The sequence below is a fragment of the Anomaloglossus baeobatrachus genome, unplaced genomic scaffold, assembly GCF_048569485.1.
Source record: "Anomaloglossus baeobatrachus isolate aAnoBae1 unplaced genomic scaffold, aAnoBae1.hap1 Scaffold_3492, whole genome shotgun sequence".
NCBI classification, from domain to species: Eukaryota; Metazoa; Chordata; class Amphibia; order Anura; family Aromobatidae; genus Anomaloglossus; species Anomaloglossus baeobatrachus.
Genome location: NW_027442855.1, coordinates 43,112 through 68,184, shown reverse-complemented (window position 1 = coordinate 68,184; position 25,073 = coordinate 43,112). Strand labels below are relative to the sequence as shown.

The following is a 25,073-nucleotide window of genomic DNA, read 5'->3' as shown; positions in this document are numbered from 1 at the left end:
AAAGAGATTGCCCCCTCCTTCCACTAGCCCACCCTCCCACCCAAAGAACAACTTCTTCTGCGCAGCTTGTTTTCTAGGCAGCAGCGCTATTGTGATGTCATCGGGGGGCATTGTGACAAGCCGCCAGTGTTCCGTCTCTTCATGTTGTGCACTGTTCAAACCGAAAATACATCAACAGGCAGGCTACAGAAAAGCTTACTAACAAAGGTTAGAGAGGGGCTTTCTCAGAGGGCTTTTTACAGTTTGTCTATTCCCAATTAGCCGGTTTAGTATACTTAATGAAAGTACTAATTCTTTCATAGGCCGCCCATTCTTAGTATTTGACGTTCAGGTAACAACAGGTAACTTTATTTGGAGTGGAAGCAGAGAGATAACACCAGATGCCAATTGTAGATCCTCTCACACCTGTGGTCACTGCAGCATCTGACTCCACTTTGTCCAAAAGGGATCTATTCCATTCAATTACACATGATCTAGATTAGACTGACAACAAGATACTGCACGGGACATAGCAGAGTTGGTGAAGTTGAGTGGTGATGAGTTTGCTATTTGGATGAATAAAGCAAGTAAAAAGTGTGTTAGATAAAAATTCATTTCAATTCGCTAATCGGGCTAATATGAATCAGGTGAATCGAGTTCTGCTTTTGGAAACTGGGTTAAGAAGGGGTGCACCGTTCCTGGAGGTACTGCAATACCAGGTCAATGCGTGGAGTGGACAGAGCAAGCTCTTTTTCCATCTCCCTGTTCTAAAAATCCATTTAATATATGGTCCCCAGATAGGGGACGTATCAGATATTAAACTGATAAGAACAGATACTACACTTGATCTTAGCCAAAAGGCCGAGAAGCGATAACCAGAATTGGTTTGGGCCTCGAGTGGCACCCTGGCCTATGCCGGACACATCTTAGGGAGAGAGAGCGAGAGGGAGACAAACCCACGCCTACACAAGACATTTTGTCACCCAAGCCAACCCTTGAAAAGGCTGCTTTGCAGAGCAAAAACAAGAAGAATGGTGCGTTTTGCAGCCGCCGCCCACTGCAATGAATCTGAATAACTCCTCCTTTAGGGCGCAAGCAACTCCCCTCCCCCTTGCAGTCTTTCCAATTCACGATACAAAAAGACGGACAGGACAGGTTGCCTGACTTTCCGTCACTGCCACCCTTTGCCATCCTTACCCGTAGAAAGCCCTTTCATCATCCCCAAACCCTAATCTTTTCCCTTTCCTTCCCAGCCCCCAAACCCTGCCCTCTGTACCTTTCTCACCACCCGCTTCCCTTCTCCTGTCATCCCCCTACCACCCGGGAAAAAAAGAGATTGCCCCCTCCTTCCACTAGCCCACCCTCCCACCCAAAGAACAACTTCTTCTGCGCAGCTTGTTTTCTAGGCAGCAGCGCTATTGTGATGTCATCGGGGGGCATTGTGACAAGCCGCCAGTGTTCCGTCTCTTCATGTTGTGCACTGTTCAAACCGAAAATACATCAACAGGCAGGCTACAGAAAAGCTTACTAACAAAGGTTAGAGAGGGGCTTTCTCAGAGGGCTTTTTACAGTTTGTCTATTCCCAATTAGCCGGTTTAGTATACTTAATGAAAGTACTAATTCTTTCATAGGCCGCCCATTCTTAGTATTTGACGTTCAGGTAACAACAGGTAACTTTATTTGGAGTGGAAGCAGAGAGATAACACCAGATGCCAATTGTAGATCCTCTCACACCTGTGGTCACTGCAGCATCTGACTCCACTTTGTCCAAAAGGGATCTATTCCATTCAATTACACATGATCTAGATTAGACTGACAACAAGATACTGCACGGGACATAGCAGAGTTGGTGAAGTTGAGTGGTGATGAGTTTGCTATTTGGATGAATAAAGCAAGTAAAAAGTGTGTTAGATAAAAATTCATTTCAATTCGCTAATCGGGCTAATATGAATCAGGTGAATCGAGTTCTGCTTTTGGAAACTGGGTTAAGAAGGGGTGCACCGTTCCTGGAGGTACTGCAATACCAGGTCAATGCGTGGAGTGGACAGAGCAAGCTCTTTTTCCATCTCCCTGTTCTAAAAATCCATTTAATATATGGTCCCCAGATAGGGGACGTATCAGATATTAAACTGATAAGAACAGATACTACACTTGATCTTAGCCAAAAGGCCGAGAAGCGATAACCAGAATTGGTTTGGGCCTCGAGTGGCACCCTGGCCTATGCCGGACACATCTTAGGGAGAGAGAGCGAGAGGGAGACAAACCCACGCCTACACAAGACATTTTGTCACCCAAGCCAACCCTTGAAAAGGCTGCTTTGCAGAGCAAAAACAAGAAGAATGGTGCGTTTTGCAGCCGCCGCCCACTGCAATGAATCTGAATAACTCCTCCTTTAGGGCGCAAGCAACTCCCCTCCCCCTTGCAGTCTTTCCAATTCACGATACAAAAAGACGGACAGGACAGGTTGCCTGACTTTCCGTCACTGCCACCCTTTGCCATCCTTACCCGTAGAAAGCCCTTTCATCATCCCCAAACCCTAATCTTTTCCCTTTCCTTCCCAGCCCCCAAACCCTGCCCTCTGTACCTTTCTCACCACCCGCTTCCCTTCTCCTGTCATCCCCCTACCACCCGGGAAAAAAAGAGATTGCCCCCTCCTTCCACTAGCCCACCCTCCCACCCAAAGAACAACTTCTTCTGCGCAGCTTGTTTTCTAGGCAGCAGCGCTATTGTGATGTCATCGGGGGGCATTGTGACAAGCCGCCAGTGTTCCGTCTCTTCATGTTGTGCACTGTTCAAACCGAAAATACATCAACAGGCAGGCTACAGAAAAGCTTACTAACAAAGGTTAGAGAGGGGCTTTCTCAGAGGGCTTTTTACAGTTTGTCTATTCCCAATTAGCCGGTTTAGTATACTTAATGAAAGTACTAATTCTTTCATAGGCCGCCCATTCTTAGTATTTGACGTTCAGGTAACAACAGGTAACTTTATTTGGAGTGGAAGCAGAGAGATAACACCAGATGCCAATTGTAGATCCTCTCACACCTGTGGTCACTGCAGCATCTGACTCCACTTTGTCCAAAAGGGATCTATTCCATTCAATTACACATGATCTAGATTAGACTGACAACAAGATACTGCACGGGACATAGCAGAGTTGGTGAAGTTGAGTGGTGATGAGTTTGCTATTTGGATGAATAAAGCAAGTAAAAAGTGTGTTAGATAAAAATTCATTTCAATTCGCTAATCGGGCTAATATGAATCAGGTGAATCGAGTTCTGCTTTTGGAAACTGGGTTAAGAAGGGGTGCACCGTTCCTGGAGGTACTGCAATACCAGGTCAATGCGTGGAGTGGACAGAGCAAGCTCTTTTTCCATCTCCCTGTTCTAAAAATCCATTTAATATATGGTCCCCAGATAGGGGACGTATCAGATATTAAACTGATAAGAACAGATACTACACTTGATCTTAGCCAAAAGGCCGAGAAGCGATAACCAGAATTGGTTTGGGCCTCGAGTGGCACCCTGGCCTATGCCGGACACATCTTAGGGAGAGAGAGCGAGAGGGAGACAAACCCACGCCTACACAAGACATTTTGTCACCCAAGCCAACCCTTGAAAAGGCTGCTTTGCAGAGCAAAAACAAGAAGAATGGTGCGTTTTGCAGCCGCCGCCCACTGCAATGAATCTGAATAACTCCTCCTTTAGGGCGCAAGCAACTCCCCTCCCCCTTGCAGTCTTTCCAATTCACGATACAAAAAGACGGACAGGACAGGTTGCCTGACTTTCCGTCACTGCCACCCTTTGCCATCCTTACCCGTAGAAAGCCCTTTCATCATCCCCAAACCCTAATCTTTTCCCTTTCCTTCCCAGCCCCCAAACCCTGCCCTCTGTACCTTTCTCACCACCCGCTTCCCTTCTCCTGTCATCCCCCTACCACCCGGGAAAAAAAGAGATTGCCCCCTCCTTCCACTAGCCCACCCTCCCACCCAAAGAACAACTTCTTCTGCGCAGCTTGTTTTCTAGGCAGCAGCGCTATTGTGATGTCATCGGGGGGCATTGTGACAAGCCGCCAGTGTTCCGTCTCTTCATGTTGTGCACTGTTCAAACCGAAAATACATCAACAGGCAGGCTACAGAAAAGCTTACTAACAAAGGTTAGAGAGGGGCTTTCTCAGAGGGCTTTTTACAGTTTGTCTATTCCCAATTAGCCGGTTTAGTATACTTAATGAAAGTACTAATTCTTTCATAGGCCGCCCATTCTTAGTATTTGACGTTCAGGTAACAACAGGTAACTTTATTTGGAGTGGAAGCAGAGAGATAACACCAGATGCCAATTGTAGATCCTCTCACACCTGTGGTCACTGCAGCATCTGACTCCACTTTGTCCAAAAGGGATCTATTCCATTCAATTACACATGATCTAGATTAGACTGACAACAAGATACTGCACGGGACATAGCAGAGTTGGTGAAGTTGAGTGGTGATGAGTTTGCTATTTGGATGAATAAAGCAAGTAAAAAGTGTGTTAGATAAAAATTCATTTCAATTCGCTAATCGGGCTAATATGAATCAGGTGAATCGAGTTCTGCTTTTGGAAACTGGGTTAAGAAGGGGTGCACCGTTCCTGGAGGTACTGCAATACCAGGTCAATGCGTGGAGTGGACAGAGCAAGCTCTTTTTCCATCTCCCTGTTCTAAAAATCCATTTAATATATGGTCCCCAGATAGGGGACGTATCAGATATTAAACTGATAAGAACAGATTTTTGATTTAATGAAGCTTTCCAAAGCACCACAAAAAATGCATGACCGAAGTCACACCAAAAACAGTGCAAAGGCTAGGATTCGTGTGGACCCCACCGTGAGGAGAGGGTCCCCAAAAATCAACCCCGTCCCTCCGAGCCAGAAGGCCACAGCAAGGGTCGGGGATCTTCGGTGCTCCCCCAAGCCGAAGCCTGGTTGAGCCTTGTCGTTGCTCCCAGCGTCCACCCAGGCATCTTACCCAAGTGGAGTAGAGAGCTACTAGTTGTTGGTTTCGCAGCCGAAACTGCCCGGACCGTCAACCGGTGTTGGTTTCTCAGCCCAAGGTTAACCGGACCTCCAACCGGGTGTTGGTTTCTCAGCCGAAGCTGACCCAGACCTCCAACCGGGTGTTGGTTTCTCAGCCGAAGCTGACCCGGACCTCCAACCGGGTGTTAGTTTCTCAGCCCAAAGCTGACCAGACCTCCGACCGGGATTATAAAAATTTCCCTTCCTAGCCAGAAGGCCGGGATAGGGTAATATGCTCAAAAAGTATGAAAAGGCAAGGTACGGTGTGCTACAGAGCCCAAGGCTTGCCGGGGTCCCAAGCCAGCAAGCTCAGACTCACTCCAGGGTCATCAGTCCTGGGGCACGTTGTACCATAGCCCCCCACCCTTACTCAGTCTAATAGCCTCGATCCTGGTAGGGCCATGTTTTCCTCTAGATGAATATACTATCCACCCAGAGTACTAGCAAGCGCAACCTTCCAGTGTGCATTGTATCATTGTACTAAGGTGGCCTGGAGCTTAAACCACCTCTTCGAACAACACTACACTTGATCTTAGCCAAAAGGCCGAGAAGCGATAACCAGAATTGGTTTGGGCCTCGAGTGGCACCCTGGCCTATGCCGGACACATCTTAGGGAGAGAGAGCGAGAGGGAGACAAACCCACGCCTACACAAGACATTTTGTCACCCAAGCCAACCCTTGAAAAGGCTGCTTTGCAGAGCAAAAACAAGAAGAATGGTGCGTTTTGCAGCCGCCGCCCACTGCAATGAATCTGAATAACTCCTCCTTTAGGGCGCAAGCAACTCCCCTCCCCCTTGCAGTCTTTCCAATTCACGATACAAAAAGACGGACAGGACAGGTTGCCTGACTTTCCGTCACTGCCACCCTTTGCCATCCTTACCCGTAGAAAGCCCTTTCATCATCCCCAAACCCTAATCTTTTCCCTTTCCTTCCCAGCCCCCAAACCCTGCCCTCTGTACCTTTCTCACCACCCGCTTCCCTTCTCCTGTCATCCCCCTACCACCCGGGAAAAAAAGAGATTGCCCCCTCCTTCCACTAGCCCACCCTCCCACCCAAAGAACAACTTCTTCTGCGCAGCTTGTTTTCTAGGCAGCAGCGCTATTGTGATGTCATCGGGGGGCATTGTGACAAGCCGCCAGTGTTCCGTCTCTTCATGTTGTGCACTGTTCAAACCGAAAATACATCAACAGGCAGGCTACAGAAAAGCTTACTAACAAAGGTTAGAGAGGGGCTTTCTCAGAGGGCTTTTTACAGTTTGTCTATTCCCAATTAGCCGGTTTAGTATACTTAATGAAAGTACTAATTCTTTCATAGGCCGCCCATTCTTAGTATTTGACGTTCAGGTAACAACAGGTAACTTTATTTGGAGTGGAAGCAGAGAGATAACACCAGATGCCAATTGTAGATCCTCTCACACCTGTGGTCACTGCAGCATCTGACTCCACTTTGTCCAAAAGGGATCTATTCCATTCAATTACACATGATCTAGATTAGACTGACAACAAGATACTGCACGGGACATAGCAGAGTTGGTGAAGTTGAGTGGTGATGAGTTTGCTATTTGGATGAATAAAGCAAGTAAAAAGTGTGTTAGATAAAAATTCATTTCAATTCGCTAATCGGGCTAATATGAATCAGGTGAATCGAGTTCTGCTTTTGGAAACTGGGTTAAGAAGGGGTGCACCGTTCCTGGAGGTACTGCAATACCAGGTCAATGCGTGGAGTGGACAGAGCAAGCTCTTTTTCCATCTCCCTGTTCTAAAAATCCATTTAATATATGGTCCCCAGATAGGGGACGTATCAGATATTAAACTGATAAGAACAGATACTACACTTGATCTTAGCCAAAAGGCCGAGAAGCGATAACCAGAATTGGTTTGGGCCTCGAGTGGCACCCTGGCCTATGCCGGACACATCTTAGGGAGAGAGAGCGAGAGGGAGACAAACCCACGCCTACACAAGACATTTTGTCACCCAAGCCAACCCTTGAAAAGGCTGCTTTGCAGAGCAAAAACAAGAAGAATGGTGCGTTTTGCAGCCGCCGCCCACTGCAATGAATCTGAATAACTCCTCCTTTAGGGCGCAAGCAACTCCCCTCCCCCTTGCAGTCTTTCCAATTCACGATACAAAAAGACGGACAGGACAGGTTGCCTGACTTTCCGTCACTGCCACCCTTTGCCATCCTTACCCGTAGAAAGCCCTTTCATCATCCCCAAACCCTAATCTTTTCCCTTTCCTTCCCAGCCCCCAAACCCTGCCCTCTGTACCTTTCTCACCACCCGCGTCCCTTCTCCTGTCATCCCCCTACCACCCGGGAAAAAAAGAGATTGCCCCCTCCTTCCACTAGCCCACCCTCCCACCCAAAGAACAACTTCTTCTGCGCAGCTTGTTTTCTAGGCAGCAGCGCTATTGTGATGTCATCGGGGGGCATTGTGACAAGCCGCCAGTGTTCCGTCTCTTCATGTTGTGCACTGTTCAAACCGAAAATACATCAACAGGCAGGCTACAGAAAAGCTTACTAACAAAGGTTAGAGAGGGGCTTTCTCAGAGGGCTTTTTACAGTTTGTCTATTCCCAATTAGCCGGTTTAGTATACTTAATGAAAGTACTAATTCTTTCATAGGCCGCCCATTCTTAGTATTTGACGTTCAGGTAACAACAGGTAACTTTATTTGGAGTGGAAGCAGAGAGATAACACCAGATGCCAATTGTAGATCCTCTCACACCTGTGGTCACTGCAGCATCTGACTCCACTTTGTCCAAAAGGGATCTATTCCATTCAATTACACATGATCTAGATTAGACTGACAACAAGATACTGCACGGGACATAGCAGAGTTGGTGAAGTTGAGTGGTGATGAGTTTGCTATTTGGATGAATAAAGCAAGTAAAAAGTGTGTTAGATAAAAATTCATTTCAATTCGCTAATCGGGCTAATATGAATCAGGTGAATCGAGTTCTGCTTTTGGAAACTGGGTTAAGAAGGGGTGCACCGTTCCTGGAGGTACTGCAATACCAGGTCAATGCGTGGAGTGGACAGAGCAAGCTCTTTTTCCATCTCCCTGTTCTAAAAATCCATTTAATATATGGTCCCCAGATAGGGGACGTATCAGATATTAAACTGATAAGAACAGATTTTTGATTTAATGAAGCTTTCCAAAGCACCGCAAAAATGCATGACCGAAGTCACACCAAAAACAGTGCAAAGGCTAGGATTCGTGTGGACCCCTCCGTGAGAAGAGGATCCCCAAAAATCAACCCCGTCCCTCCGAGCCAGAAGGCCACAGCGAGGGTCAGGGATCTTCGGTGCTCCCCCAAGCCGAAGCCTGGTTGAGCCTTGTTGTTGCTCCCAGCGTCCACCGAGGCATCTTACCCAAGTGGAGTAGGGAGCTACTAGTCGTTGGTTTCGCAGCCGAGACTGCCCGGACCGTCAACCGGTGTTGGTTTCTCAGCCCAAGGCTGACCGGACCTCCAACCGGGTGTTGGTTTCTCAGCCCAAGGCTGACCGGACCTCCAACCGGGTGTTGGTTTCTCAGCCCAAGGCTAACCGGACCTCCAACCGGGTGTTGGTTTCTCAGCCAAAGCTGACCCGGACCTCCAACCGGGTGTTGGTTTCTCAGCCCAAAGCTGACCGGACTTCCGACCGGGATTATAAAAATTTCCCTTCTTAGCCAGAAGGCCAGGATAGGGCAATATGCTTGGAAAGTATGAATAGGCAAGGCGCGGCGTGCGACAGAGTCTGAGGCTTACCAGGGTCCCAACCTAGCAAGTTCAGATTCCCTCCAGGGTGTCCATTCCTGGGGCACATTGCACCATAACCCCCACACTTACTCAGTCTAATAGCCTCAATCCTGGTAGGGCCATGGTTTCCTCTAGATGGATATACTATCCTCCCAAAGTACTAACAAGTGCAACCTTCCAGTGTGCATTGCATCATTGTACTAAGGTGGCCGGAGCCTTAAACCACCTTTTCGAACAATACTACACTTGATCTTAGCCAAAAGGCCGAGAAGCGATAACCAGAATTGGTTTGGGCCTCGAGTGGCACCCTGGCCTATGCCGGACACATCTTAGGGAGAGAGAGCGAGAGGGAGACAAACCCACGCCTACACAAGACATTTTGTCACCCAAGCCAACCCTTGAAAAGGCTGCTTTGCAGAGCAAAAACAAGAAGAATGGTGCGTTTTGCAGCCGCCGCCCACTGCAATGAATCTGAATAACTCCTCCTTTAGGGCGCAAGCAACTCCCCTCCCCCTTGCAGTCTTTCCAATTCACGATACAAAAAGACGGACAGGACAGGTTGCCTGACTTTCCGTCACTGCCACCCTTTGCCATCCTTACCCGTAGAAAGCCCTTTCATCATCCCCAAACCCTAATCTTTTCCCTTTCCTTCCCAGCCCCCAAACCCTGCCCTATGTACCTTTCTCACCACCCGCTTCCCTTCTCCTGTCATCCCCCTACCACCCGGGAAAAAAAGAGATTGCCCCCTCCTTCCACTAGCCCACCCTCCCACCCAAAGAACAACTTCTTCTGCGCAGCTTGTTTTCTAGGCAGCAGCGCTATTGTGATGTCATCGGGGGGCATTGTGACAAGCCGCCAGTGTTCCGTCTCTTCATGTTGTGCACTGTTCAAACCGAAAATACATCAACAGGCAGGCTACAGAAAAGCTTACTAACAAAGGTTAGAGAGGGGCTTTCTCAGAGGGCTTTTTACAGTTTGTCTATTCCCAATTAGCCGGTTTAGTATACTTAATGAAAGTACTAATTCTTTCATAGGCCGCCCATTCTTAGTATTTGACGTTCAGGTAACAACAGGTAACTTTATTTGGAGTGGAAGCAGAGAGATAACACCAGATGCCAATTGTAGATCCTCTCACACCTGTGGTCACTGCAGCATCTGACTCCACTTTGTCCAAAAGGGATCTATTCCATTCAATTACACATGATCTAGATTAGACTGACAACAAGATACTGCACGGGACATAGCAGAGTTGGTGAAGTTGAGTGGTGATGAGTTTGCTATTTGGATGAATAAAGCAAGTAAAAAGTGTGTTAGATAAAAATTCATTTCAATTCTCTAATCGGGCTAATATGAATCAGGTGAATCGAGTTCTGCTTTTGGAAACTGGGTTAAGAAGGGGTGCACCGTTCCTGGAGGTACTGCAATACCAGGTCAATGCGTGGAGTGGACAGAGCAAGCTCTTTTTCCATCTCCCTGTTCTAAAAATCCATTTAATATATGGTCCCCAGATAGGGGACGTATCAGATATTAAACTGATAAGAACAGATACTACACTTGATCTTAGCCAAAAGGCCGAGAAGCGATAACCAGAATTGGTTTGGGCCTCGAGTGGCACCCTGGCCTATGCCGGACACATCTTAGGGAGAGAGAGCGAGAGGGAGACAAACCCACGCCTACACAAGACATTTTGTCACCCAAGCCAACCCTTGAAAAGGCTGCTTTGCAGAGCAAAAACAAGAAGAATGGTGCGTTTTGCAGCCGCCGCCCACTGCAATGAATCTGAATAACTCCTCCTTTAGGGCGCAAGCAACTCCCCTCCCCCTTGCAGTCTTTCCAATTCACGATACAAAAAGACGGACAGGACAGGTTGCCTGACTTTCCGTCACTGCCACCCTTTGCCATCCTTACCCGTAGAAAGCCCTTTCATCATCCCCAAACCCTAATCTTTTCCCTTTCCTTCCCAGCCCCCAAACCCTGCCCTCTGTACCTTTCTCACCACCCGCTTCCCTTCTCCTGTCATCCCCCTACCACCCGGGAAAAAAAGAGATTGCCCCCTCCTTCCACTAGCCCACCCTCCCACCCAAAGAACAACTTCTTCTGCGCAGCTTGTTTTCTAGGCAGCAGCGCTATTGTGATGTCATCGGGGGGCATTGTGACAAGCCGCCAGTGTTCCGTCTCTTCATGTTGTGCACTGTTCAAACCGAAAATACATCAACAGGCAGGCTACAGAAAAGCTTACTAACAAAGGTTAAAGAGGGGCTTTCTCAGAGGGCTTTTTACAGTTTGTCTATTCCCAATTAGCCGGTTTAGTATACTTAATGAAAGTACTAATTCTTTCATAGGCCGCCCATTCTTAGTATTTGACGTTCAGGTAACAACAGGTAACTTTATTTGGAGTGGAAGCAGAGAGATAACACCAGATGCCAATTGTAGATCCTCTCACACCTGTGGTCACTGCAGCATCTGACTCCACTTTGTCCAAAAGGGATCTATTCCATTCAATTACACATGATCTAGATTAGACTGACAACAAGATACTGCACGGGACATAGCAGAGTTGGTGAAGTTGAGTGGTGATGAGTTTGCTATTTGGATGAATAAAGCAAGTAAAAAGTGTGTTAGATAAAAATTCATTTCAATTCGCTAATCGGGCTAATATGAATCAGGTGAATCGAGTTCTGCTTTTGGAAACTGGGTTAAGAAGGGGTGCACCGTTCCTGGAGGTACTGCAATACCAGGTCAATGCGTGGAGTGGACAGAGCAAGCTCTTTTTCCATCTCCCTGTTCTAAAAATCCATTTAATATATGGTCCCCAGATAGGGGACGTATCAGATATTAAACTGATAAGAACAGATACTACACTTGATCTTAGCCAAAAGGCCGAGAAGCGATAACCAGAATTGGTTTGGGCCTCGAGTGGCACCCTGGCCTATGCCGGACACATCTTAGGGAGAGAGAGCGAGAGGGAGACAAACCCACGCCTACACAAGACATTTTGTCACCCAAGCCAACCCTTGAAAAGGCTGCTTTGCAGAGCAAAAACAAGAAGAATGGTGCGTTTTGCAGCCGCCGCCCACTGCAATGAATCTGAATAACTCCTCCTTTAGGGCGCAAGCAACTCCCCTCCCCCTTGCAGTCTTTCCAATTCACGATACAAAAAGACGGACAGGACAGGTTGCCTGACTTTCCGTCACTGCCACCCTTTGCCATCCTTACCCGTAGAAAGCCCTTTCATCATCCCCAAACCCTAATCTTTTCCCTTTCCTTCCCAGCCCCCAAACCCTGCCCTCTGTACCTTTCTCACCACCCGCTTCCCTTCTCCTGTCATCCCCCTACCACCCGGGAAAAAAAGAGATTGCCCCCTCCTTCCACTAGCCCACCCTCCCACCCAAAGAACAACTTCTTCTGCGCAGCTTGTTTTCTAGGCAGCAGCGCTATTGTGATGTCATCGGGGGGCATTGTGACAAGCCGCCAGTGTTCCGTCTCTTCATGTTGTGCACTGTTCAAACCGAAAATACATCAACAGGCAGGCTACAGAAAAGCTTACTAACAAAGGTTAGAGAGGGGCTTTCTCAGAGGGCTTTTTACAGTTTGTCTATTCCCAATTAGCCGGTTTAGTATACTTAATGAAAGTACTAATTCTTTCATAGGCCGCCCATTCTTAGTATTTGACGTTCAGGTAACAACAGGTAACTTTATTTGGAGTGGAAGCAGAGAGATAACACCAGATGCCAATTGTAGATCCTCTCACACCTGTGGTCACTGCAGCATCTGACTCCACTTTGTCCAAAAGGGATCTATTCCATTCAATTACACATGATCTAGATTAGACTGACAACAAGATACTGCACGGGACATAGCAGAGTTGGTGAAGTTGAGTGGTGATGAGTTTGCTATTTGGATGAATAAAGCAAGTAAAAAGTGTGTTAGATAAAAATTCATTTCAATTCGCTAATCGGGCTAATATGAATCAGGTGAATCGAGTTCTGCTTTTGGAAACTGGGTTAAGAAGGGGTGCACCGTTCCTGGAGGTACTGCAATACCAGGTCAATGCGTGGAGTGGACAGAGCAAGCTCTTTTTCCATCTCCCTGTTCTAAAAATCCATTTAATATATGGTCCCCAGATAGGGGACGTATCAGATATTAAACTGATAAGAACAGATACTACACTTGATCTTAGCCAAAAGGCCGAGAAGCGATAACCAGAATTGGTTTGGGCCTCGAGTGGCACCCTGGCCTATGCCGGACACATCTTAGGGAGAGAGAGCGAGAGGGAGACAAACCCACGCCTACACAAGACATTTTGTCACCCAAGCCAACCCTTGAAAAGGCTGCTTTGCAGAGCAAAAACAAGAAGAATGGTGCGTTTTGCAGCCGCCGCCCACTGCAATGAATCTGAATAACTCCTCCTTTAGGGCGCAAGCAACTCCCCTCCCCCTTGCAGTCTTTCCAATTCACGATACAAAAAGACGGACAGGACAGGTTGCCTGACTTTCCGTCACTGCCACCCTTTGCCATCCTTACCCGTAGAAAGCCCTTTCATCATCCCCAAACCCTAATCTTTTCCCTTTCCTTCCCAGCCCCCAAACCCTGCCCTCTGTACCTTTCTCACCACCCGCTTCCCTTCTCCTGTCATCCCCCTACCACCCGGGAAAAAAAGAGATTGCCCCCTCCTTCCACTAGCCCACCCTCCCACCCAAAGAACAACTTCTTCTGCGCAGCTTGTTTTCTAGGCAGCAGCGCTATTGTGATGTCATCGGGGGGCATTGTGACAAGCCGCCAGTGTTCCGTCTCTTCATGTTGTGCACTGTTCAAACCGAAAATACATCAACAGGCAGGCTACAGAAAAGCTTACTAACAAAGGTTAGAGAGGGGCTTTCTCAGAGGGCTTTTTACAGTTTGTCTATTCCCAATTAGCCGGTTTAGTATACTTAATGAAAGTACTAATTCTTTCATAGGCCGCCCATTCTTAGTATTTGACGTTCAGGTAACAACAGGTAACTTTATTTGGAGTGGAAGCAGAGAGATAACACCAGATGCCAATTGTAGATCCTCTCACACCTGTGGTCACTGCAGCATCTGACTCCACTTTGTCCAAAAGGGATCTATTCCATTCAATTACACATGATCTAGATTAGACTGACAACAAGATACTGCACGGGACATAGCAGAGTTGGTGAAGTTGAGTGGTGATGAGTTTGCTATTTGGATGAATAAAGCAAGTAAAAAGTGTGTTAGATAAAAATTCATTTCAATTCGCTAATCGGGCTAATATGAATCAGGTGAATCGAGTTCTGCTTTTGGAAACTGGGTTAAGAAGGGGTGCACCGTTCCTGGAGGTACTGCAATACCAGGTCAATGCGTGGAGTGGACAGAGCAAGCTCTTTTTCCATCTCCCTGTTCTAAAAATCCATTTAATATATGGTCCCCAGATAGGGGACGTATCAGATATTAAACTGATAAGAACAGATACTACACTTGATCTTAGCCAAAAGGCCGAGAAGCGATAACCAGAATTGGTTTGGGCCTCGAGTGGCACCCTGGCCTATGCCGGACACATCTTAGGGAGAGAGAGCGAGAGGGAGACAAACCCACGCCTACACAAGACATTTTGTCACCCAAGCCAACCCTTGAAAAGGCTGCTTTGCAGAGCAAAAACAAGAAGAATGGTGCGTTTTGCAGCCGCCGCCCACTGCAATGAATCTGAATAACTCCTCCTTTAGGGCGCAAGCAACTCCCCTCCCCCTTGCAGTCTTTCCAATTCACGATACAAAAAGACGGACAGGACAGGTTGCCTGACTTTCCGTCACTGCCACCCTTTGCCATCCTTACCCGTAGAAAGCCCTTTCATCATCCCCAAACCCTAATCTTTTCCCTTTCCTTCCCAGCCCCCAAACCCTGCCCTCTGTACCTTTCTCACCACCCGCTTCCCTTCTCCTGTCATCCCCCTACCACCCGGGAAAAAAAGAGATTGCCCCCTCCTTCCACTAGCCCACCCTCCCACCCAAAGAACAACTTCTTCTGCGCAGCTTGTTTTCTAGGCAGCAGCGCTATTGTGATGTCATCGGGGGGCATTGTGACAAGCCGCCAGTGTTCCGTCTCTTCATGTTGTGCACTGTTCAAACCGAAAATACATCAACAGGCAGGCTACAGAAAAGCTTACTAACAAAGGTTAGAGAGGGGCTTTCTCAGAGGGCTTTTTACAGTTTGTCTATTCCCAATTAGCCGGTTTAGTATGCTTAATGAAAGTACTAATTCTTTCATAGGCCGCCCATTCTTAGTATTTGACGTTCAGGTAACAACAGGTAACTTTATTTGGAGTGGAAGCAGAGAGATAACACCAGATGCCAATTGTAGATCCTCTCACACCTGTGGTCACTGCAGCATCTGACTCCACTTTGTCCAAAAGGGATCTATTCCATTCAATTACACATGATCTAGATTAGACTGACAACAAGATACTGCACGGGACATAGCAGAGTTGGTGAAGTTGAGTGGTGATGAGTTTGCTATTTGGATGAATAAAGCAAGTAAAAAGTGTGTTAGATAAAAATTCATTTCAATTCGCTAATCGGGCTAATATGAATCAGGTGAATCGAGTTCTGCTTTTGGAAACTGGGTTAAGAAGGGGTGCACCGTTCCTGGAGGTACTGCAATACCAGGTCAATGCGTGGAGTGGACAGAGCAAGCTCTTTTTCCATCTCCCTGTTCTAAAAATCCATTTAATATATGGTCCCCAGATAGGGGACGTATCAGATATTAAACTGATAAGAACAGATACTACACTTGATCTTAGCCAAAAGGCCGAGAAGCGATAACCAGAATTGGTTTGGGCCTCGAGTGGCACCCTGGCCTATGCCGGACACATCTTAGGGAGAGAGAGCGAGAGGGAGACAAACCCACGCCTACACAAGACATTTTGTCACCCAAGCCAACCCTTGAAAAGGCTGCTTTGCAGAGCAAAAACAAGAAGAATGGTGCGTTTTGCAGCCGCCGCCCACTGCAATGAATCTGAATAACTCCTCCTTTAGGGCGCAAGCAACTCCCCTCCCCCTTGCAGTCTTTCCAATTCACGATACAAAAAGACGGACAGGACAGGTTGCCTGACTTTCCGTCACTGCCACCCTTTGCCATCCTTACCCGTAGAAAGCCCTTTCATCATCCCCAAACCCTAATCTTTTCCCTTTCCTTCCCAGCCCCCAAACCCTGCCCTCTGTACCTTTCTCACCACCCGCTTCCCTTCTCCTGTCATCCCCCTACCACCCGGGAAAAAAAGAGATTGCCCCCTCCTTCCACTAGCCCACCCTCCCACCCAAAGAACAACTTCTTCTGCGCAGCTTGTTTTCTAGGCAGCAGCGCTATTGTGATGTCATCGGGGGGCATTGTGACAAGCCGCCAGTGTTCCGTCTCTTCATGTTGTGCACTGTTCAAACCGAAAATACATCAACAGGCAGGCTACAGAAAAGCTTACTAACAAAGGTTAGAGAGGGGCTTTCTCAGAGGGCTTTTTACAGTTTGTCTATTCCCAATTAGCCGGTTTAGTATACTTAATGAAAGTACTAATTCTTTCATAGGCCGCCCATTCTTAGTATTTGACGTTCAGGTAACAACAGGTAACTTTATTTGGAGTGGAAGCAGAGAGATAACACCAGATGCCAATTGTAGATCCTCTCACACCTGTGGTCACTGCAGCATCTGACTCCACTTTGTCCAAAAGGGATCTATTCCATTCAATTACACATGATCTAGATTAGACTGACAACAAGATACTGCACGGGACATAGCAGAGTTGGTGAAGTTGAGTGGTGATGAGTTTGCTATTTGGATGAATAAAGCAAGTAAAAAGTGTGTTAGATAAAAATTCATTTCAATTCGCTAATCGGGCTAATATGAATCAGGTGAATCGAGTTCTGCTTTTGGAAACTGGGTTAAGAAGGGGTGCACCGTTCCTGGAGGTACTGCAATACCAGGTCAATGCGTGGAGTGGACAGAGCAAGCTCTTTTTCCATCTCCCTGTTCTAAAAATCCATTTAATATATGGTCCCCAGATAGGGGACGTATCAGATATTAAACTGATAAGAACAGATTTTTGATTTAATGAAGCTTTCCAAAGCACCGCAAAAATGCATGACCGAAGTCACACCAAAAACAGTGCAAAGGCTAGGATTCGTGTGGACCCCTCCGTGAGAAGAGGATCCCCAAAAATCAACCCCGTCCCTCCGAGCCAGAAGGCCACAGCGAGGGTCAGGGATCTTCGGTGCTCCCCCAAGCCGAAGCCTGGTTGAGCCTTGTTGTTGCTCCCAGCGTCCACCGAGGCATCTTACCCAAGTGGAGTAGGGAGCTACTAGTCGTTGGTTTCGCAGCCGAGACTGCCCGGACCGTCAACCGGTGTTGGTTTCTCAGCCCAAGGCTGACCGGACCTCCAACCGGGTGTTGGTTTCTCAGCCCAAGGCTGACCGGACCTCCAACCGGGTGTTGGTTTCTCAGCCCAAGGCTAACCGGACCTCCAACCGGGTGTTGGTTTCTCAGCCAAAGCTGACCCGGACCTCCAACCGGGTGTTGGTTTCTCAGCCCAAAGCTGACCGGACCTCCGACCGGGATTATAAAAATTTCCCTTCTTAGCCAGAAGGCCGGGATAGGGCAATATGCTTGGAAAGTATGAATAGGCAAGGCGCGGCGTGCGACAGAGTCTGAGGCTTACCAGGGTCCCAACCTAGCAAGTTCAGACTCCCTCCAGGGTGTCCATTCCTGGGGCACATTGCACCATAACCCCCACACTTACTCAGTCTAATAGCCTCGATCCTGGTAGGGCCATGGTTTCCTCTAGATGGATATACTATCCTCCCAAAGTACTAACAAGCGCAACCTTCCAGTGTGCATTGCATCATTGTACTAAGGTGGCCGGAGCCTTAAACCACCTTTTCGAACGATACTACACTTGATCTTAGCCAAAAGGCCGAGAAGCGATAACCAGAATTGGTTTGGGCCTCGAGTGGCACCCTGGCCTATGCCGGACACATCTTAGGGAGAGAGAGCGAGAGGGAGACAAACCCACGCCTACACAAGACATTTTGTCACCCAAGCCAACCCTTGAAAAGGCTGCTTTGCAGAGCAAAAACAAGAAGAATGGTGCGTTTTGCAGCCGCCGCCCACTGCAATGAATCTGAATAACTCCTCCTTTAGGGCGCAAGCAACTCCCCTCCCCCTTGCAGTCTTTCCAATTCACGATACAAAAAGACGGACAGGACAGGTTGCCTGACTTTCCGTCACTGCCACCCTTTGCCATCCTTACCCGTAGAAAGCCCTTTCATCATCCCCAAACCCTAATCTTTTCCCTTTCCTTCCCAGCCCCCAAACCCTGCCCTCTGTACCTTTCTCACCACCCGCTTCCCTTCTCCTGTCATCCCCCTACCACCCGGGAAAAAAAGAGATTGCCCCCTCCTTCCACTAGCCCACCCTCCCACCCAAAGAACAACTTCTTCTGCGCAGCTTGTTTTCTAGGCAGCAGCGCTATTGTGATGTCATCGGGGGGCATTGTGACAAGCCGCCAGTGTTCCGTCTCTTCATGTTGTGCACTGTTCAAACCGAAAATACATCAACAGGCAGGCTACAGAAAAGCTTACTAACAAAGGTTAGAGAGGGGCTTTCTCAGAGGGCTTTTTACAGTTTGTCTATTCCCAATTAGCCGGTTTAGTATACTTAATGAAAGTACTAATTCTTTCATAGGCCGCCCATTCTTAGTATTTGACGTTCAGGTAACAACAGGTAACTTTATTTGGAGTGGAAGCAGAGAGATAACACCAGATGCCAATTGTAGATCCTCTCACACCTGTGGTCACTGCAGCATCTGACTCCACTTTGTCCAAAAGGGATCTATTCCATTCAATTACACATGATCTAGATTAGACTGACAACAAGATACTGCACGGGACATAGCAGAGTTGGTGAAGTTGAGTGGTGATGAGTTTGCTATTTGGATGAATAAAGCAAGTAAAAAGTGTGTTAGATAAAAATTCATTTCAATTCGCTAATCGGGCTAATATGAATCAGGTGAATCGAGTTCTGCTTTTGGAAACTGGGTTAAGAAGGGGTGCACCGTTCCTGGAGGTACTGCAATACCAGGTCAATGCGTGGAGTGGACAGAGCAAGCTCTTTTTCCATCTCCCTGTTCTAAAAATCCATTTAATATATGGTCCCCAGATAGGGGACGTATCAGATATTAAACTGATAAGAACAGATACTACACTTGATCTTAGCCAAAAGGCCGAGAAGCGATAACCAGAATTGGTTTGGGCCTCGAGTGGCACCCTGGCCTATGCCGGACACATCTTAGGGAGAGAGAGCGAGAGGGAGACAAACCCACGCCTACACAAGACATTTTGTCACCCAAGCCAACCCTTGAAAAGGCTGCTTTGCAGAGCAAAAACAAGAAGAATGGTGCGTTTTGCAGCCGCCGCCCACTGCAATGAATCTGAATAACTCCTCCTTTAGGGCGCAAGCAACTCCCCTCCCCCTTGCAGTCTTTCCAATTCACGATACAAAAAGACGGACAGGACAGGTTGCCTGACTTTCCGTCACTGCCACCCTTTGCCATCCTTACCCGTAGAAAGCCCTTTCATCATCCCCAAACCCTAATCTTTTCCCTTTCCTTCCCAGCCCCCAAACCCTGCCCTCTGTACCTTTCTCACCACCCGCTTCCCTTCTCCTGTCATCCCCCTACCACCCGGGAAAAAAAGAGATTGCCCCCTCCTTCCACTAGCCCACCCTCCCACCCAAAGAACAACTTCTTCTGCGCAGCTTGTTTTCTAGGCAGCAGCGCTATTGTGATGTCATCGGGGGGCATTGTGACAAGCCGCCAGTGTTCCGTCTCTTCATGTTGTGCACTGTTCAAACCGAAAATACATCAACAGGCAGGCTACAGAAAAGCTTACTAACAAAGGTTAGAGAGGGGCTTTCTCAGAGGGCTTTTTACAGTTTGTCTATTCCCAATTAGCCGGTTTAGTATACTTAATGAAAGTACTAATTCTTTCATAGGCCGCCCATTCTTAGTATTTGACGTTCAGGTAACAACAGGTAACTTTATTTGGAGTGGAAGCAGAGAGATAACACCAGATGCCAATTGTAGATCCTCTCACACCTGTGGTCACTGCAGCATCTGACTCCACTTTGTCCAAAAGGGATCTATTCCATTCAATTACACATGATCTAGATTAGACTGACAACAAGATACTGCACGGGACATAGCAGAGTTGGTGAAGTTGAGTGGTGATGAGTTTGCTATTTGGATGAATAAAGCAAGTAAAAAGTGTGTTAGATAAAAATTCATTTCAATTCGCTAATCGGGCTAATATGAATCAGGTGAATCGAGTTCTGCTTTTGGAAACTGGGTTAAGAAGGGGTGCACCGTTCCTGGAGGTACTGCAATACCAGGTCAATGCGTGGAGTGGACAGAGCAAGCTCTTTTTCCATCTCCCTGTTCTAAAAATCCATTTAATATATGGTCCCCAGATAGGGGACGTATCAGATATTAAACTGATAAGAACAGATACTACACTTGATCTTAGCCAAAAGGCCGAGAAGCGATAACCAGAATTGGTTTGGGCCTCGAGTGGCACCCTGGCCTATGCCGGACACATCTTAGGGAGAGAGAGCGAGAGGGAGACAAACCCACGCCTACACAAGACATTTTGTCACCCAAGCCAACCCTTGAAAAGGCTGCTTTGCAGAGCAAAAACAAGAAGAATGGTGCGTTTTGCAGCCGCCGCCCACTGCAATGAATCTGAATAACTCCTCCTTTAGGGCGCAAGCAACTCCCCTCCCCCTTGCAGTCTTTCCAATTCACGATACAAAAAGACGGACAGGACAGGTTGCCTGACTTTCCGTCACTGCCACCCTTTGCCATCCTTACCCGTAGAAAGCCCTTTCATCATCCCCAAACCCTAATCTTTTCCCTTTCCTTCCCAGCCCCCAAACCCTGCCCTCTGTACCTTTCTCACCACCCGCTTCCCTTCTCCTGTCATCCCCCTACCACCCGGGAAAAAAAGAGATTGCCCCCTCCTTCCACTAGCCCACCCTCCCACCCAAAGAACAACTTCTTCTGCGCAGCTTGTTTTCTAGGCAGCAGCGCTATTGTGATGTCATCGGGGGGCATTGTGACAAGCCGCCAGTGTTCCGTCTCTTCATGTTGTGCACTGTTCAAACCGAAAATACATCAACAGGCAGGCTACAGAAAAGCTTACTAACAAAGGTTAGAGAGGGGCTTTCTCAGAGGGCTTTTTACAGTTTGTCTATTCCCAATTAGCCGGTTTAGTATACTTAATGAAAGTACTAATTCTTTCATAGGCCGCCCATTCTTAGTATTTGACGTTCAGGTAACAACAGGTAACTTTATTTGGAGTGGAAGCAGAGAGATAACACCAGATGCCAATTGTAGATCCTCTCACACCTGTGGTCACTGCAGCATCTGACTCCACTTTGTCCAAAAGGGATCTATTCCATTCAATTACACATGATCTAGATTAGACTGACAACAAGATACTGCACGGGACATAGCAGAGTTGGTGAAGTTGAGTGGTGATGAGTTTGCTATTTGGATGAATAAAGCAAGTAAAAAGTGTGTTAGATAAAAATTCATTTCAATTCGCTAATCGGGCTAATATGAATCAGGTGAATCGAGTTCTGCTTTTGGAAACTGGGTTAAGAAGGGGTGCACCGTTCCTGGAGGTACTGCAATACCAGGTCAATGCGTGGAGTGGACAGAGCAAGCTCTTTTTCCATCTCCCTGTTCTAAAAATCCATTTAATATATGGTCCCCAGATAGGGGACGTATCAGATATTAAACTGATAAGAACAGATACTACACTTGATCTTAGCCAAAAGGCCGAGAAGCGATAACCAGAATTGGTTTGGGCCTCGAGTGGCACCCTGGCCTATGCCGGACACATCTTAGGGAGAGAGAGCGAGAGGGAGACAAACCCACGCCTACACAAGACATTTTGTCACCCAAGCCAACCCTTGAAAAGGCTGCTTTGCAGAGCAAAAACAAGAAGAATGGTGCGTTTTGCAGCCGCCGCCCACTGCAATGAATCTGAATAACTCCTCCTTTAGGGCGCAAGCAACTCCCCTCCCCCTTGCAGTCTTTCCAATTCACGATACAAAAAGACGGACAGGACAGGTTGCCTGACTTTCCGTCACTGCCACCCTTTGCCATCCTTACCCGTAGAAAGCCCTTTCATCATCCCCAAACCCTAATCTTTTCCCTTTCCTTCCCAGCCCCCAAACCCTGCCCTCTGTACCTTTCTCACCACCCGCTTCCCTTCTCCTGTCATCCCCCTACCACCCGGGAAAAAAAGAGATTGCCCCCTCCTTCCACTAGCCCACCCTCCCACCCAAAGAACAACTTCTTCTGCGCAGCTTGTTTTCTAGGCAGCAGCGCTATTGTGATGTCATCGGGGGGCATTGTGACAAGCCGCCAGTGTTCCGTCTCTTCATGTTGTGCACTGTTCAAACCGAAAATACATCAACAGGCAGGCTACAGAAAAGCTTACTAACAAAGGTTAGAGAGGGGCTTTCTCAGAGGGCTTTTTACAGTTTGTCTATTCCCAATTAGCCGGTTTAGTATACTTAATGAAAGTACTAATTCTTTCATAGGCCGCCCATTCTTAGTATTTGACGTTCAGGTAACAACAGGTAACTTTATTTGGAGTGGAAGCAGAGAGATAACACCAGATGCCAATTGTAGATCCTCTCACACCTGTGGTCACTGCAGCATCTGACTCCACTTTGTCCAAAAGGGATCTATTCCATTCAATTACACATGATCTAGATTAGACTGACAACAAGATACTGCACGGGACATAGCAGAGTTGGTGAAGTTGAGTGGTGATGAGTTTGCTATTTGGATGAATAAAGCAAGTAAAAAGTGTGTTAGATAAAAATTCATTTCAATTCGCTAATCGGGCTAATATGAATCAGGTGAATCGAGTTCTGCTTTTGGAAACTGGGTTAAGAAGGGGTGCACCGTTCCTGGAGGTACTGCAATACCAGGTCAATGCGTGGAGTGGACAGAGCAAGCTCTTTTTCCATCTCCCTGTTCTAAAAATCCATTTAATATATGGTCCCCAGATAGGGGACGTATCAGATATTAAACTGATAAGAACAGATACTACACTTGATCTTAGCCAAAAGGCCGAGAAGCGATAACCAGAATTGGTTTGGGCCTCGAGTGGCACCCTGGCCTATGCCGGACACATCTTAGGGAGAGAGAGCGAGAGGGAGACAAACCCACGCCTACACAAGACATTTTGTCACCCAAGCCAACCCTTGAAAAGGCTGCTTTGCAGAGCAAAAACAAGAAGAATGGTGCGTTTTGCAGCCGCCGCCCACTGCAATGAATCTGAATAACTCCTCCTTTAGGGCGCAAGCAACTCCCCTCCCCCTTGCAGTCTTTCCAATTCACGATACAAAAAGACGGACAGGACAGGTTGCCTGACTTTCCGTCACTGCCACCCTTTGCCATCCTTACCCGTAGAAAGCCCTTTCATCATCCCCAAACCCTAATCTTTTCCCTTTCCTTCCCAGCCCCCAAACCCTGCCCTCTGTACCTTTCTCACCACCCGCTTCCCTTCTCCTGTCATCCCCCTACCACCCGGGAAAAAAAGAGATTGCCCCCTCCTTCCACTAGCCCACCCTCCCACCCAAAGAACAACTTCTTCTGCGCAGCTTGTTTTCTAGGCAGCAGCGCTATTGTGATGTCATCGGGGGGCATTGTGACAAGCCGCCAGTGTTCCGTCTCTTCATGTTGTGCACTGTTCAAACCGAAAATACATCAACAGGCAGGCTACAGAAAAGCTTACTAACAAAGGTTAGAGAGGGGCTTTCTCAGAGGGCTTTTTACAGTTTGTCTATTCCCAATTAGCCGGTTTAGTATACTTAATGAAAGTACTAATTCTTTCATAGGCCGCCCATTCTTAGTATTTGACGTTCAGGTAACAACAGGTAACTTTATTTGGAGTGGAAGCAGAGAGATAACACCAGATGCCAATTGTAGATCCTCTCACACCTGTGGTCACTGCAGCATCTGACTCCACTTTGTCCAAAAGGGATCTATTCCATTCAATTACACATGATCTAGATTAGACTGACAACAAGATACTGCACGGGACATAGCAGAGTTGGTGAAGTTGAGTGGTGATGAGTTTGCTATTTGGATGAATAAAGCAAGTAAAAAGTGTGTTAGATAAAAATTCATTTCAATTCGCTAATCGGGCTAATATGAATCAGGTGAATCGAGTTCTGCTTTTGGAAACTGGGTTAAGAAGGGGTGCACCGTTCCTGGAGGTACTGCAATACCAGGTCAATGCGTGGAGTGGACAGAGCAAGCTCTTTTTCCATCTCCCTGTTCTAAAAATCCATTTAATATATGGTCCCCAGATAGGGGACGTATCAGATATTAAACTGATAAGAACAGATACTACACTTGATCTTAGCCAAAAGGCCGAGAAGCGATAACCAGAATTGGTTTGGGCCTCGAGTGGCACCCTGGCCTATGCCGGACACATCTTAGGGAGAGAGAGCGAGAGGGAGACAAACCCACGCCTACACAAGACATTTTGTCACCCAAGCCAACCCTTGAAAAGGCTGCTTTGCAGAGCAAAAACAAGAAGAATGGTGCGTTTTGCAGCCGCCGCCCACTGCAATGAATCTGAATAACTCCTCCTTTAGGGCGCAAGCAACTCCCCTCCCCCTTGCAGTCTTTCCAATTCACGATACAAAAAGACGGACAGGACAGGTTGCCTGACTTTCCGTCACTGCCACCCTTTGCCATCCTTACCCGTAGAAAGCCCTTTCATCATCCCCAAACCCTAATCTTTTCCCTTTCCTTCCCAGCCCCCAAACCCTGCCCTCTGTACCTTTCTCACCACCCGCTTCCCTTCTCCTGTCATCCCCCTACCACCCGGGAAAAAAAGAGATTGCCCCCTCCTTCCACTAGCCCACCCTCCCACCCAAAGAACAACTTCTTCTGCGCAGCTTGTTTTCTAGGCAGCAGCGCTATTGTGATGTCATCGGGGGGCATTGTGACAAGCCGCCAGTGTTCCGTCTCTTCATGTTGTGCACTGTTCAAACCGAAAATACATCAACAGGCAGGCTACAGAAAAGCTTACTAACAAAGGTTAGAGAGGGGCTTTCTCAGAGGGCTTTTTACAGTTTGTCTATTCCCAATTAGCCGGTTTAGTATACTTAATGAAAGTACTAATTCTTTCATAGGCCGCCCATTCTTAGTATTTGACGTTCAGGTAACAACAGGTAA

General features: G+C 47.4%; 17 non-coding genes and 2 pseudogenes across 17 annotated transcripts; all 19 read right to left on the bottom strand.

Annotated features, from left to right (window-relative positions):
- Positions 1-661: 661 nt before the first annotated feature.
- LOC142272447 (U2 spliceosomal RNA) lies at positions 662-852 on the bottom strand. The gene has a single exon (XR_012737316.1). It is a non-coding gene; the product is annotated as a U2 spliceosomal RNA (small nuclear RNA).
- Positions 853-1,969: 1,117 nt separating this feature from the next.
- LOC142272446 (U2 spliceosomal RNA) lies at positions 1,970-2,160 on the bottom strand. The gene has a single exon (XR_012737315.1). It is a non-coding gene; the product is annotated as a U2 spliceosomal RNA (small nuclear RNA).
- A 1,117-nt stretch (positions 2,161-3,277) lies between these two features.
- LOC142272445 (U2 spliceosomal RNA) lies at positions 3,278-3,468 on the bottom strand. Its single transcript, XR_012737314.1, has one exon. It is a non-coding gene; the product is annotated as a U2 spliceosomal RNA (small nuclear RNA).
- Positions 3,469-4,585: 1,117 nt separating this feature from the next.
- LOC142272454 (U2 spliceosomal RNA) lies at positions 4,586-4,778 on the bottom strand. The gene has a single exon (XR_012737322.1). It is a non-coding gene; the product is annotated as a U2 spliceosomal RNA (small nuclear RNA).
- A 1,919-nt stretch (positions 4,779-6,697) lies between these two features.
- Positions 6,698-6,888, bottom strand: LOC142272444 (U2 spliceosomal RNA). The gene has a single exon (XR_012737313.1). It is a non-coding gene; the product is annotated as a U2 spliceosomal RNA (small nuclear RNA).
- Positions 6,889-8,005: 1,117 nt separating this feature from the next.
- On the bottom strand, positions 8,006-8,201 carry LOC142272399 (U2 spliceosomal RNA). Its single transcript, XR_012737276.1, has one exon. It is a non-coding gene; the product is annotated as a U2 spliceosomal RNA (small nuclear RNA).
- A 697-nt stretch (positions 8,202-8,898) lies between these two features.
- Positions 8,899-9,040, bottom strand: LOC142272402 (U2 spliceosomal RNA; annotated as a pseudogene).
- A 1,117-nt stretch (positions 9,041-10,157) lies between these two features.
- LOC142272443 (U2 spliceosomal RNA) lies at positions 10,158-10,348 on the bottom strand. The gene has a single exon (XR_012737312.1). It is a non-coding gene; the product is annotated as a U2 spliceosomal RNA (small nuclear RNA).
- A 1,117-nt stretch (positions 10,349-11,465) lies between these two features.
- On the bottom strand, positions 11,466-11,656 carry LOC142272442 (U2 spliceosomal RNA). Its single transcript, XR_012737311.1, has one exon. It is a non-coding gene; the product is annotated as a U2 spliceosomal RNA (small nuclear RNA).
- Positions 11,657-12,773: 1,117 nt separating this feature from the next.
- LOC142272441 (U2 spliceosomal RNA) lies at positions 12,774-12,964 on the bottom strand. Its single transcript, XR_012737310.1, has one exon. It is a non-coding gene; the product is annotated as a U2 spliceosomal RNA (small nuclear RNA).
- Positions 12,965-14,081: 1,117 nt separating this feature from the next.
- On the bottom strand, positions 14,082-14,272 carry LOC142272438 (U2 spliceosomal RNA). The gene has a single exon (XR_012737308.1). It is a non-coding gene; the product is annotated as a U2 spliceosomal RNA (small nuclear RNA).
- Positions 14,273-15,389: 1,117 nt separating this feature from the next.
- LOC142272437 (U2 spliceosomal RNA) lies at positions 15,390-15,580 on the bottom strand. Its single transcript, XR_012737307.1, has one exon. It is a non-coding gene; the product is annotated as a U2 spliceosomal RNA (small nuclear RNA).
- A 1,117-nt stretch (positions 15,581-16,697) lies between these two features.
- Positions 16,698-16,893, bottom strand: LOC142272457 (U2 spliceosomal RNA). The gene has a single exon (XR_012737325.1). It is a non-coding gene; the product is annotated as a U2 spliceosomal RNA (small nuclear RNA).
- A 697-nt stretch (positions 16,894-17,590) lies between these two features.
- Positions 17,591-17,732, bottom strand: LOC142272403 (U2 spliceosomal RNA; annotated as a pseudogene).
- Positions 17,733-18,849: 1,117 nt separating this feature from the next.
- On the bottom strand, positions 18,850-19,040 carry LOC142272436 (U2 spliceosomal RNA). The gene has a single exon (XR_012737306.1). It is a non-coding gene; the product is annotated as a U2 spliceosomal RNA (small nuclear RNA).
- Positions 19,041-20,157: 1,117 nt separating this feature from the next.
- LOC142272435 (U2 spliceosomal RNA) lies at positions 20,158-20,348 on the bottom strand. The gene has a single exon (XR_012737305.1). It is a non-coding gene; the product is annotated as a U2 spliceosomal RNA (small nuclear RNA).
- Positions 20,349-21,465: 1,117 nt separating this feature from the next.
- On the bottom strand, positions 21,466-21,656 carry LOC142272434 (U2 spliceosomal RNA). The gene has a single exon (XR_012737304.1). It is a non-coding gene; the product is annotated as a U2 spliceosomal RNA (small nuclear RNA).
- A 1,117-nt stretch (positions 21,657-22,773) lies between these two features.
- Positions 22,774-22,964, bottom strand: LOC142272433 (U2 spliceosomal RNA). Its single transcript, XR_012737303.1, has one exon. It is a non-coding gene; the product is annotated as a U2 spliceosomal RNA (small nuclear RNA).
- Positions 22,965-24,081: 1,117 nt separating this feature from the next.
- On the bottom strand, positions 24,082-24,272 carry LOC142272432 (U2 spliceosomal RNA). Its single transcript, XR_012737302.1, has one exon. It is a non-coding gene; the product is annotated as a U2 spliceosomal RNA (small nuclear RNA).
- Between the last annotated feature and the right edge of the window lie 801 nt (positions 24,273-25,073).